This window comes from Pogoniulus pusillus, chromosome Z (assembly GCF_015220805.1).
Source record: "Pogoniulus pusillus isolate bPogPus1 chromosome Z, bPogPus1.pri, whole genome shotgun sequence".
NCBI lineage: Eukaryota > Metazoa > Chordata > Aves > Piciformes > Lybiidae > Pogoniulus > Pogoniulus pusillus.
In genome coordinates, this window is record NC_087309.1 from 104,603,164 (window position 1) to 104,617,842 (window position 14,679).

Consider the following 14,679-nt stretch of genomic DNA (forward strand, 5'->3'; position numbering starts at 1 on the left):
TCATGTCAAGCTACTCATCCACCAGTTTCCCCAACTCATTTTCTGCAAGGTAGCTCTCCATCGCATTCCACCCCAGCCTGTATTGGTAATGAGGATGGTCCCAAGTCAAATGCAGAACCTTGCACTTAGCCTTATTGAACCTCATGAGGTTCATCTGCACCCATGTCTCCAGCTTGTCCAGGTGCCTCTGGATGACATCCATACCTCTGACATATGGATTGCAGCACTAAGCTTGGTGTCATCTACAAACTTGCTCAGGGTACACTCAATCTCACTGTTTATATCACTGATACCTGTTGTGAGAGACTAAATCTTGCCTCTCTTTTACATGTAAATCAACAAAAATAAAAATCACCTTTGCTCAGGTGCTTTTCCCGAAATTGAATCAAGGGGTGAAAGCCCACTGCCAGCAATTGCCCCCTGCAGGCACCTGGATGTGCAACAGTTGCTGTACATGACCTGCCTAATAGGTCATCTCTGCCCACTGATAGCACACCTGGCAGCCAGTTGCATTAATATGACTAGGGTGGTCAGGGGCACCTACAAAAAAAATGAGTAAAAGGCATTGGGCCTATACCACCTGGGGTGAGTATATGAGAGGGTGAGCATCACCATGGACATCTAACCTGAAAACAGCAGCGCAGGAGCTCTCTCTTCACCACCACCACCACCACCACCCATACTGTGCCCTAAGTTTTGCCAACTCTAAAAATGAAAGAAGAACTCTGCAGAAGAAGAACTCCCAAAAGAAGACATCATCTGCTGGAAACATCCCTGGGCAAACTGAAAAGCAGCTGGACTTTGGAAACTCCATCTCTCCCTCTGCCCTGACTCTCTGGACAGTACTATAATCCTTTTCCTGCTCTTCTCCTCTCTTCCCATTTTCCATTTTTCTCTCCCTCACCTTCTCTCTCTTTCTTTCTTTCTGCCAAACAAAATGGAGTTTTTATTTCCATTTGTAAAACTATTCACATCTGTAATTACATGAGCAGTCCTTGAAACAAGATTTAAACAATCAATTATCTCCTGTAACTGATTGTCAAAAGAAATCTCATTACTATGAATGTTACAGCTTATTAATGTAGGGAAACAGTAATGAAATTTTATTCTTCATTAAAAAAAAAGACTCTTTGTGGTAAACTGAAAAATAATAAGAGAGTGCTGTCTAGGAAAAAAAAAGAAAATGTTTCCTTTGGAGGGTATAATTTGATTTATCTGTGTCTTTTCCCTTCCTTTCCATTTTATGATGAAATTGCTATATTTTTTATTCTCTTCAGATGAAACTGCATCTTCATTTTTAAACTCCTTGATAAGAAATATTAACTTTAGATGTAAATATTAATTTAAAATGAAATGGCTGTCAAGATATTAAACAACATAACAGCAGAAGTAGGCACAAGAAATAGCAGAGGAAAAAGATTTCGTTAGTATCTTTTACTATTATAGGACATTCTGTAGTCATATTTTCATCTAAAAATATAAATACTTTTCTCCAAATGAATAGAGAGACGTATTTCATAAATCTAGTTTGGATAACTTGACATTGTCTCTCACAGTAAACAAGATACCACTTTAATTCAAGCCACAATTTAATTGCACCTATAGCCCCAAACTTAATTAAATTGTACCTTTGTGCACAGCCCAGACCATGACAAATCTGGGTGATGCTGTCTGTCTTTTTTTGCTGGCTGATGCAACAAGACAACTATAGTAGCAGTAGCAGTAATGAGAACCAGATATATTAACAGGAATGGCAAGCAGTTATCTAGTCATGCATATTGTAGACTAAAGAATTGTATCACCTCCTTTCTCTGCAGTGTTTCTCATGTCTATATTGTAAACATCTTACTTTATTGTATAGATATATTTACCTTACATCAAAGCTTGACAGCTGGTCCCAGGGGTGACCTCATTGCTGTCTACAACTACCTGAAGGGGCATTGTAGCCAGGTGGGGGATGGCCTCTTCTCCCAGGCAACCAGGCATAGAACAAGGGGATACAGTCTCAAGTTGTGCTGGGGGAAGTAAAGGCTGGATGTTAGGAGGGAGTTCTTCACACAAAGAGTGATTTCCCATTGGAATGGGCTGCCCAGGGAGGTGGTGGAGTCACCATCCCTGGAGGTGTTCAAGAAAAGCCTGGATGAGGCACTTGGTGCCATGGTCTAGTTGACTGGCTCGGGCTGGGTGCTAGGTTGGACTGGATGATCTTGAAGGTCTCTTCCAACCTGGTTGATTCTATGATTCTATCACCTAACCTTTCTAATTAAATAAACCATGCCAATGAGTGCTTCATCCAGTCTCCCTTTAAACACCTCCAGGAATGTTGACTCCACCACCTCCATGGGCAACCCATTCCAATGGCCAAACACTCTTTCTGTGAGGAACCTCTGCCTAATATCCAGCCTAAAACTGCCCTGTCTTAAAGCTGTGTCCTGTCACTGGTTGCCTGGGATATATATTTAGCTCTAAAACATCATCCACAAGAAGGGTCGGATGGAGGAACCTGGGAACTACAGACCTGTCAGCCTGACCTCAGTGCCAGGGAAACTGATGGAGCAGGTTATCTTGGGGGTGATAAGAGTGCACCTGAGGGATGGCAAAGGGCTTAGGTCCAGCCAGCATGGATTTAGGAAGGGCAGAACCTGCCTCTCCAAACTGATCTCCTATGATCAGGTGACCCGCTTGGTGGATGTGGAGAGGCCTGTGGATGTGGTCTATCTGGACTTCAGCAAGGCCTTTGACACTGTCCCCCACAGCAAACTGCTGGCTAAGCTGTCAGCCCGCAGCTTGGATTGCAACACTCTGTGCTGGGTTAGGAACTGGCAGGAGGGACGGACCCAGAGAGTGGTGGTGAATGGTGCCACATCCAGCTGGTGGCTGTCACTAGTGGTGTCCCTCAGGGATCAGTGCTGGGCCCCATCCTCTTTAACATCTTCATAGATGATCTGGATGAGGGCATGGAGTCAGTCATCAGCAAGTTTGCAGACGACACTAAGCTGGGGGCAGATGTGACTGAGTTGGAGGGCAGAAGGGCTCTGCAGCGGGACCTTGACCGCCTGGACAGATAGGCAGAGTCCAATGGGATGGGGTTCAATAGCTCCAAGTGCAGGGTGCTGCACTTTGGCCACAACAACCCCATGCAGAGATACAGGCTGCACTGGTCAGACCACACCTTGAGTACTGTGTTCAGTTCTGGGCCCCCCAGTTTAGGAGGGACGTTGAGATGCTTGAGTGTGTCCAGAGAAGGGCGACGAGGCTGGTGAGAGGCCTTGACCACAGTCCTACAAGGAGAGGCTGAGGGAGTTGGGATTGTTTAGCCTGGAGAAGAGGAGGCTCAGGGGTGACCCTATTGCTGTCTACAACTACCTGAGGGGTGGTTGTGGCCAGGAGGAGGTTGCTCTCTTCTCTCAGGTGGCCAGCAGCAGAATGAGAGGACACAGCCTCAGGCTGTGCCAGGGGAAATTTCGGCTCGAGGTGAGGAGAAAGTTCTTCACTGAGAGAGTCATTGGACACTGGAATGGGCTGCCCGGGGAGGTGGTGGAGTCGCTGTCCCTGGAGCTGTTCAAGGCAAGGTTGGATGTGGCACTTGGTGCCATGATCTAGCCTTGAGCTCTATGGTAAAGGGTTGGACTTGATGATCTGCGAGGTCTCTTCCAACCTTGATGATACTGTGATACTGTGATACTGTGAAAAGTCATCCTGTTCAAGGTGGTGCATGGAGATAAATCCAGTTGGCAGCCAGTCACCATTGGTGTTCCCTAGAACTCAGTATTCGTGCCATATCCATTCAATATTTTTATCAGTGATCTGTAATAGGGAATTGGATGCACCCTCACTAAGCTTGCAGATGACATTAAATTGAGTGGGAGTGTTGATCTGCTTGAGGTTAGGAAGGCTCTGCAAATTAATCTGGCCAGTCTGAATCTACAGGATGACATAAACTGCATGAATGTTAACAAAACCAAGTATTGGGTCCTGCACTTGGGCCACACCAACCACATGCAATGCTACAGACTCGGGGCAGAGCGGCTGGAAGTTGCTTGGAATTAAGGGATATGAAGACGCTAGTTGACAAATGTCTTAGCATGACCCAGCATGGCTTACAGGGCAACTGCATCCTGGCTCGTATCAGGAACAGTGTGACCAGCAGTAGGTTGTAGACCAGTAGTATATTGTGCCATTGTACTGGGCAATGTACTTGTGATGGTTTGGTTATTACCCCCCCAAACACACAATGGAAATCATCCAGACTAGACTCAACTGGCTCTGGAAATTTGAATGAAGCTAATATTTACAGCTAGCTCAATATGCAAGCAGATATTTACAGTATATACAGTTATAGACAGAAACATAGAGGTAAAAGGTAATACAGAAACACAACTCCCCTCCCAGAAACCTGAGTCCCCAGGAGGGGCTCCCAACTGCCCTTCCACCTTCTCCCACCCCTCTCAACCTTACCCCAGTCCCAAGGAAGAATGGAGGTTCAGCCAGGGGGTTAGGAAGCAAAGTGGATTAATCAGAGAGATGGCAGAGAGGCTAGAGAGACATGCAGCTCAGAGTCCCCCATCAGAAGAAGCAGTAGTTCCTTATCTATGTTTGGATTCTTGTTTTTATACATCTCAGCAAGCCTATGAGTGAAGTAGACATCACCATTGCTTTTCTCTTTCACAGCCTGTGATCTAATACTTCTCATCAAAACATTTTAGCTAGGCTCAAACTAGCACAGTACTGATGAGACTGAACCTTGAATACTGTGTTCAGTTTTGGGCACCTAACTGCAAGAAAGATGAGTTGAGTTTCTGAAGCATGTCCAAAGAAGGGCAAGAAAGCTAGTGAAGGATGCAAAGAATAAGTTTTAGGGAGAACTTAAGGAACAAGAATTGTTTAGTCTGGAGAAGAAAAGGCTGAGGGGAGACTTCATTGCTACCTGAAAGGAGGTGGTAGGGAGGTGGGGGTTGGTCTCCTCTCTCTAGTATCAGGTGATAAAACAAGAAGAAATGGCCTGAAATTGTGCCATGGGAGGTTTACATTGGATATTAGGAAATATTTCTTTACAGAAAGAGTGGCCAGGCATGGAAATAAGGCTGACCAAGGAGGTGGTGGATTTACCAGCCCTGGAGGTGTTACAGAAACACATGGGCATCACACTTCAGCATGCAGTTCAATGGCCATGGTGGTATTAAGTCAATGGCTTGACTTGAAGATTTTAGAGCTCTTTTCCAATCAAAACAAATCTATGACCCTACAATTTCCAGTTGCCAAAAATGCAATTGGCAGCAGCTAACATTGTCAGCTGCTGTAAAATAATCCAATTTTTGCTTGCTGGAAGTAACAAAAAAAACCCTCCTCAATCACTTAGAAAAGTCATAATCTTGTGGCAAATATCTGAAAAGCAGCATTATTGGTAGAGGTCAAATTATCACTGGTTGTTGCTATAGAAAGTAGATTACCTTCAATTTTCATTCAGATTTTCTTTCCTTTTTCTTTCTTGACCAGAATTTTTGTAGAGAAAGCAGTGTTAAAACAGCAGTGAGCTGGGCAGAAAGCTGTTTTCTAGAGAAATCTTTTCTGTGCTTCTAAAGGGTGGACAGAGAGAGATTTACATAAACTGTGAATTAAAGTAACGGGGCACAAGTAGTGATTTCTCACACCCTACAACACCAACAGTTCACATCCTTCCAACATTGCTTCAGATCCAGGTTGTACTTCCATTCACCTATTCTCATTCTTGCAGCTCACAAATTTGAAGTGAGCTAACCCATGGCACCTACTCTTCACTCATGTTTGGACCTAAACACTGATGAGATCCTTCAGGGAGGTGCTAATCATAGGTTTGTTGATGTTGTTGTTGTTTTGATTTGTGGATTGTTTTTGAATTTTCATTGTGTTTTGTTCATTTGGTTGGGTGGGGGGGTGTTTCTTTTGTTGTTTTGTTTTGTTGGTTTTTTTTTTTTAGTTGTTGTGGTTGTTTTGCTTGCTTGTTTCTTTGTTAGTTTTTGTTTGGCTTTTTTATTTGTTGTGGGGGATAGGAGGTTTTTGTTCTCTTTTTTGGGTTTTGGCTTTCGTTTTTGGGTTTGTTTTTTTTTTTTTGGTTGGGAATTTTGATTGTACTTGATTTTTTTTTTGTTTGGTTTGAGGGGTTTTGTTGTTGGTTTTGGTTTATGGGGAGTTTGTGTTTTGGTGGTGGTTTTTTTTATTCATATAGAAATATTTCAGTTCAAGGCAGGATATTCTGCAGCCTATTTTACTTACCCTGTTGCTGAGAGTCAGACTAATATTTCAATAATACCACAGTTACCTCACTAAACTTATTTGCTGTAGTCAAGAAATATGGTGAAATATTAAATGTGTTAGGGCAGCAGAATCATATCTCTAATTCATTACTTTGTCCAAGCAATAAAATAAAAGAGGACAAATGATTTATTATTAGGTGTTCACTACAGATAAAAATATAAAGAAATAAACTTTATTGGTGGCTTTATCTATTTTACGTTTTGTGAAATAATTTCATCCTTACAGAAACACAATGTGTTCACATGTTATGCTTTGCAGATAAGAACTCTTTAATTATGGGAACTTCTGAAGCATAGACTGGGAAAATAAATGAAAAGCAACAGATACATGAGTTGTGAGTATGAGCAACCATTCAACAACAACAGAGAATAAGGCTTCTAGGATCTCTACATCAGATCTATCTGTTAGTCATGAGCACTCATAATTTTGTTAGTTTGTTTCTGTTTTTTTATTCTATTAGGAACTGCATTTGTATGCTACCTCATACAATCACAGAATCATAGAATCAAGCAGGTTGGAAGAGACCTCCAAGATCATTCAGTCCAACCTAGCACCCAGCCCTAGCCAGTCAACTAGACCATGGCACTAAGTTCCTCAGCCAGGCTTTTCTTGAAGACCTGCAGGGACGGTGACTCCACCACCTCCCTGGGCAGCCCATTCCAATGCCAATCACTCTCTCTGGGGAGAACTTCCTCCTAACATCCAGCCTATACTTCCCTTGGCACAACTTGAGACTGAGTCCCCTCATTCTGATGGTGGTTGCCTGGGAGAACACACTAATGCCCACCTGGCTACAGCCTCCCTTCAGGTAGTTGTAGATAGCAATGAGGTCAGCCCTGAGACTCTTCTAGGCTAAACAACCCCAGCTCCTTCAGCCTCTCCTCACAGGGTTTGTATTCCAGGCCCCTCACCAGCTTTGTCGCCCTTCTCTGGGCACATTCCAGCACCTCAACATCTCTCTTGAATTGAGGGGCCCAGAACTGGACACAGTACTCAAGGTGTGGCCTGACCAGTGTTGAGTGCAGGGGAAGAATAACCTCCCTTGTCCTACTGGCCACACTGGTCCTGATGCAGGCCAGGATGCCATTGGCTCTCTTGGCCACCTGGGCACACTGCTGCCTCATCTTCAGCCTACTATCCACCAGTACCCCCAGGTCCCTTTCTTTCAGGCTGCTCTCCAGCCAGTCTATCCCCAGCCTGTAGTGCTGCTTGGGGTTGTTGTGGCAAAGTGCAGAACCCCGCACTTGGCCTTGTTCAATCTCATCCCATTGGCCTCTGCCCACCCATCCAGCCTGTCCAGGTCCCTCTGCAGGGCTCTCCTACCTTCCAACAGATCAACACCTGCTCCTAGCTCGGTGTCATCTGCAAACTTACTGATGCTGGACTCAATCCCCTGGTCCAGATCATCAATAAAGTTGTTGAACAGGATTGGGCCCAGCACTGACCCCTGAGGAGCACCACTAGTCACAGCTGCCAACTGGATGTGGCACCATTCACCACCACTCTCTGAGCTCTGCCATCCAGCCAGTTCGTGACCCAGCACAGAGTGGATCTGTCCAAGCCATGGGCTGCCAGCTTGGCCAGGAGCTTCTTGTGGCAGACAGTGTCAAAGGCTTTGCTGAAGTCCAGGTAGACTACATCCACAGCTTTTCCCTCATTCACCAGGCAGGTAACCTGATCACAAAAGGAGGTCAGATTGATGAGAAAGGACCTGCCCTTCCTAAGCCTGTACTGGCTGGGCCTGATCCCTTGGCCATCCTGTAGGTGCTTTGTGATGGCACTCAAGATGACCTGTTCCTTGACCTTGCCTGGCACTGAGGTCAGGCTCACAGGTCTGTAGTTTTCTGGCTCCTCCTTACGACCCTTCTTGTGAATGGGAATCACATTGGCCAGCTTCCAGTCTTCAGGGACCTCTCCAGTGAGCCAGGACTGCTGATAAATGATGGAGAGTGGCTTGGCCAGCTCAGCTGCCAGCTCTCTCAGCACCCTAGGATGCATCCCATCCTGTCCCATGGACTTGTGAAGATCCAAGTGTCTCAGCAGGTCCCTTACTACTTCCTCATGGATTAGAGGGGGACTATACTGGTCCCTGACTCCATCCACCACTTCAGGAGTCCAGCTGTCCTGGAGACAACCTGTCCCACTAGTGAAGATTGAGGCAAAGAAGGTGTTAAGTACCTCTGCCTTTTCCTCATCCTTTGTCACTATGTTCCCATCTCTATCTAGTAAGGACTGGAGGTTGTCCTTGGCCCTTCTCTTGCCATTCATATATTTAAAGAAACATTTTTTATTTTCCTTGACAGCTGTGGCCAGCCTGAGCTCCAAGTGGGCTTTTGCCTCTCTAATTTTTTGCTACAAGACCTAGCAACTTCCTTGAACTTTTCCTGGGATACCTCCCCTCTTCTCCAAAGGTGATACACTCTCTTTTTAATCTTTAATTCCTTCAGCAGCTCCTTGCCCATCCAGTCTGGCTACTTCCCTCCTCAGCTCATCTCCCGGCTCAGTGGCACTGCCTGCTCCTGTGCCTTCAGGAGTTCTTTCTTGAAGCAGGTCCACCCTTCCTGGACCCCTTTGTTTTCAAGGGCTATTTCCCAAGGAACTTTCTGAATTAGTTCCTTAAATAGGCTGAAGTCTGCCCTTCGGAAGTCCACTGTGGAGGTTCTGTTGATACCCCTCCTGGTTTCTCCATATATTGAAAAGTCTATAATTTCATGGTCACTGGATCGCAGGCACCTTCTATGCTTCACCATCATTGTCTTTCACTTTGTGTATAAACCAATATCTAAATTTGTTGGATTGACAAAATTTCCCACAGTTTGGCTGTTTAGTTGTTTAATTGCTTGAGAAATTACTGTATTTCTGAAATTCTTGTGTCCTTTCTGTAGGAAGTCAGTTCTCCTTAAGGTGTGCAATACTGAAAACAAAAAGGGAGGGTGGCCTCACAAACAAGGGTCAGTGACTTTGAAAGGCTGAATTTCTTTAGTGATATAAGCAGAAACTGAAGTTTCTCACTACTTTCTCATTAAAAGTGTGGTTGGTGTTTTTGTCTACATGTGAAGTCTTTCACTATTACAGCTAGATGTGTGGTTCTATGATGTCATTTGACATGGCTTTTGTCCTAGTGCTTATGTAATGAGCTGGTTTTACCTCATTTTAACTACATTCTCAGAATCCTTGTGGAAGGATTAAGAAAGCCATTGATGACACATTTTCAGACACAGAATATGGGAGGATTAATATTAGTTACCAAATCACAGGATATAATATCAATAGTTATAGAAGTATACTTCTGGGATTTTCAGGACTTGGGATGAGCTCTTTTTCTACTCTTCAGTAAAACTGTGAAGTGTTTCAGAGGGACAAGTTTCTTAGACTACTACAGTAACATGATTCTGTAGCATTTATAGCTTTGTAAATTTTGTCATGCATAGAAAATAAGCTGGAAAATGGGATAAAAGTGCCATGTTGTGTTTTCCAGAAGGACCATATTGACATGATATATCTCACAACTCACTAATAAAAATTTAGTTTATACGTTAATATATGCTTCTTAAAAATTAAATGGGCAATTAGAGTTGATCTTCAGCATGTTATTTGCTGAAGTACCATGTGGAATTCGTTAGTCAATTTATGGAACAACTTGGAAGCTGGCCAAGAAGACAACAGAGATAAAATAAAGAATAATATTGAAATAAGAACTACAGATGTAGACAGAAGAGAGCCCCTCAAAAACAGCTTGAGTCTTATAATGGTCTTACCATTATATTTCAATGACCTCTTTTATTTCACAAAGGCTTTGATTCGTCTTTGTTTCTGCCTCAATTCAAAAGAGGAAAGGTGTAAAGCTTTAGTCCAGGTTTTGCTATAAATTGTATTAGCATACTGTGTCTTCTAAAAGCTGAAGCTATGGGTAAAGAGAAGGAAAAGTGGAACCAAAAATCCAAAAGCCTACTGTATCTCCTGCCTTCTAAAGATCAACATTTTCAGACTATTGTAGGAGATACCAGGTAATGAAAGAAAACAGACACTACCTCATTATTCACAGTTCATCTAGTGAAGTGTACTTATTGATGAATACGGTACTTAGAACCAGAAAATCCAACTAATGCCAGAGGAAAAGCATTGGGAGAACAGAAATCAGATGTCTTTTTAGAGTTATACTCCCAAGTAATTTAAATTTAAAAATCATGCATTGTTTTCATGGAGAAGCTTTAATCTGTAAAAGTCTTCAGTACAGACTGTCAGAAAGATAACTGAGAAACCAAGAAAATCTGCAAACTCATCAAAACTTAAATATATCTTTCCCCCTCCTTTTTTTTCCCCAGCATATGAATTAAGAAAAAAGCATTAGCAAACCAATAAAAATAAGCAATAAATATTTTTTCTGAAGTATTCTTTTTTTCCACTGATACACCTACAGCAGTTTAATTCAAAAAACAAAAAATCAGACTTACAGAATTAAAGTGAAATAGAGATTAAAACTGGCAATCAGAAGCTTATCAATACAATCAATAGCTCACATTTTGCTTTAAAAATGTTGTCATCTGTAGGCTCATTTGAGCAATTTCTAGGAAATCCAAATGGTCAAGGACAAAGAGAAAGTGAAACAAACAAAATAAAAAGTTGTCTATCTCTGAACCCTTTAGCCAGCTAGAATATTATTTTAAAACAGATATTTTATAGAAGCTCAGAATCCTTAGTGAAAATCTATGAATCTGTTGTGGTAACATTGATAAACATCAGCTGCAAGGCAGAAAAGAGTAAGACATTACCATTTCTACTCATTTTATAGGTGTAGAGACATTCTTTAATATTCACTTTTTTTAAAAAAAGTATTTTTAAAGGTTTTATTTTGAACTTTTAAAAAGTGTTCACCATTTGAATTAACTCAGTGACATGAAATTCTGATTTTGTGAAACCCTGGCCGCGCTCAGAAGCAAGCACTACATTTTCTAAGTCTAGTGGGAAAAGGATGCAACCAGAAACTCTTTTAGCAAAGACACTTTTCCTATAAGCTGTTAGAATTAAATAATGGTTGGGCTTGATGATCTTAAAGGTCTTTTCTAACTAAAATGACTCACATGGCGTGACACAGAGAGCCTAGTGTCATCCACTCCACACCTTTCCCATGGCTCTAAGTTCCCTAGCGCAGGCACACATATATACATACATACATAAAAACTGTCACACCTCCCTTTTCCTTCCTGGGAACCCTGCCCACATTCACTGACCCACTTGACAGGTCCTTTATTTGACAGCAAGGCCCACATGATGAAATGGAGACACACACACGCTCCTTCTGCAGGTACTTTCCATGTGAGTCATTCATTCTCCATTTCCACAGACCTTTGTAAGATTTTGCTTTTTTAAGGAAAGAAAGCCACACTTTTTTGGCAGCTGACAGTGAAGTGGTTTGTTGTGGGGATGACTGTGTGTATGTTTGGTTTGGGTTTTTCTTGTTGTTACTTTTCATTTATCTTTTTGAGGGTTGTGCTGGAATGTGTCCAGGGGAGGATGACAAAGCTGGTGAAAGGGCTGGAACACAAACCCTATGAGGAGAGGCTGAGGGAGCTGGGGTTGTTTAACCTGCAGAAGAGGAGGCTCAGGGCAGACCTCATTGCTGTCTACAACTACCTGAAGGGAGGTTGTAACCAGGTGGTAGTTGGTCTCTTCTCCCAGGCAACCAGCAACAGAACAAGGGGACACAGTCTCAAGTTGTGCTGGGGGAGGTATAGGCTGGATGTTAGGAGGAAGTTCTTCACACAGAGAGTGATTTCCCATTGGAATGGGCTGCCCAGGGAAGTGGTGGAGTGGCTATCCCTGGAGGTGTTGAAGAAAAGCCTGGATGAGGCACTTAGTGCCATGGTCTAGTTGACTGGCTAGGGCTGGGTGATAGGTTGGACTGGATGATCTTGGAGGTCTCTTCCAACCTGGTTGATTCTATGATTCTATGATATGAATCAACACCAGAAATAAAACAAAAAGTCCGCTGAAGCAACAAAAATATTCCCTTCCTCAACCACGTTCTCTCAGCTTCTATATCACTATGCTCACCAATGCTAAGTTTTATTCTGAGGTCAAAAACTACAACACAGTATGAGGCAGACAAACCATTACCTGCCCAGCATGTACCTTGCCTCTAAAAAATTAACACATAAAAATAGTGACAAAAAGCAAACTGTGACACCTGGAAAGGATAGTCAGGTAGCAACTTAAAAACTTCAACCCTGATTTTTAATTGAGGTATACCAATAACTACCTAATTAAATTTTGAAATATTTCTCCTCGTTTCACTCACATATACATACAGTGCAAGTGAAATGGTGGCTAGATGTTTATAATGATAGTGAAACAATGATTACAAAATCTCATGCTAAAATGTCACTTTTAAGTTTGTGTAGCACTTTTCATAGGTAGCCCAAAAAAATCATATTTCTCAACAATAGCTTTAAATATTGGAAGAGGAGGTTAGCTTAGGGACAGTCAGCCAAGGCAGTGGACGTAGGCTTACTTCACATGAAAACTGCCTAAAAGATAGTATGCAAATTGCCAAATAGTGTTGCTGAAGCATATAACAAAATCATATTTTGGAGCTCCATGGATTTATGTCTGCAAAGAAAGAAAATAATTCAAGATGAAGTTAGAAGGGCAACAAGGTGAAGTGGACAATTTTTGATAAGCCAGATGTCCATCTCAGAGATTACGGCTATTCTCCAGTCTTCAAATTCTTTGTGACCTTGGGTGTTTTAATTTCCTAGAAGTTTACTGCAGATATGTCTAGCTTAGCAAAAATAGCTGTTGAACACCATAATGCTTGTCATAAAAGCACACAGAGTTCTTTAAATGCATCCTCAGTGCTGCAGATGGCACTGCTAATTTCTGTGACTAGCTCCAAGTAAGGGCAGAAGGTGTTGCTGCCTCATCGCCTTCCTATATTAGAAATGCGGTGGTTGGTTGCTCTCCTGATTGTAATCTCTTTCTCTAAGTGCTTGTCTAAATTAGGAGCAAAGGAGTTTGTGAATGAAAAAAAAAAAAGTGAAATGCAAATAAAGAGTTAGTTTGTCTTTGTATGTTTAATTAAAACAAATGTTGTTTGTGTGTTGTGTCTCGTTATGCTGTTCAGACTTGACTTGTTGGAATGGTTTTGGCAGCTGCAGACGGTTCCTCCTGCATGCATCTGAACTTTGGTTATGTGAAGAAGGGGTAGGTACCTAATCATCATTTGAGTTCTATACAAGGATTTGACATTTTGCAAAATTAGAGAGTGGGTTGAGCTTCTTCTTTCATTCTATAGGAGCTGCTCATAGAAACAGCACCATACTCGGTGCTGGACGATTGCAGTGCCAAAGCTTATAAACCGAGATCACATCAGATACTACTAAACTTTCTCAATCCTTTGTATAAAATGCAAAATCTACTTTGTGTCTTTGTGTCTTAGAACAGGCAATAAATGCCCACTGAAGAGGCCTGAATAAAATAAGGGTTTATGTTGCCACCTATGCTCAGCACATAGAATCATAGGATGGTTTAGATTGGAAATGACCTCAAAGATCACCTAGTTCAAGCCCCCCTCCATAGGCAGAGGCACCTTCCACTAGAACAGGTTGCTCAAGGCCTCATCCAACTTATCATTGAACACCTCCAGGGAGGGAACATCCACAACCTTCCTGAGCAGCCTGTTCCAGTGTCTCACCACCCTCACTATAAAGAACTTCTTCCTAATATCTTGTTTGAATCTCCCCTCTTCCAGTTTAAACTCATTACTCCTCCTTCTGTCCTTACAAGACCTTGTAAATAGTCCCTTCCCAGCCTTCTTGTATGCCCCCTTCAGATACTGGAAGGCCACTACAACTTCTCCTCAAAACCTTTTCTTCTCCAGGCTGAAGAGCCCCAATTCTCATAGTCTGTCCTCACAGAAGAGGTGCTCCACCCTCTGATCACCTTCATGGCCCTCCTCTGGACTCACTCCAACAGTTCAGTGTCCTTGTGTTGAGGGCTACAGAACTGAGCACAGTACTCGGAGTGGGGTCTGAAGAGAGTAGAGTGAAGAGGGAGAATCACCTCCCTTGCCCTGCTGGACATGCTTCTTTTGGTACAGCCCAGGACACAGTTGGCTGTCTCTGGTCTGCATATACACACTGCTATCTCAAACTTTGCATAAGAAAGAAGAAGTTTGTTGACCTTCTAATGAGAATTCTAATGTTTGTGGATGATCTTTTATCTGAAATGAACTGACCATTGGATCAAGCTCCAAAAAAAAACCATAAAGGTCCTCAAGTATGAAACTATTGTTGTTGAGGTATTTTGTGGAGTATTTTTTTGGTTCATCTAAAGTATCCTCGTAATTACTGACCCAAATCAGGATTTATTAGGATACCCTGTTTG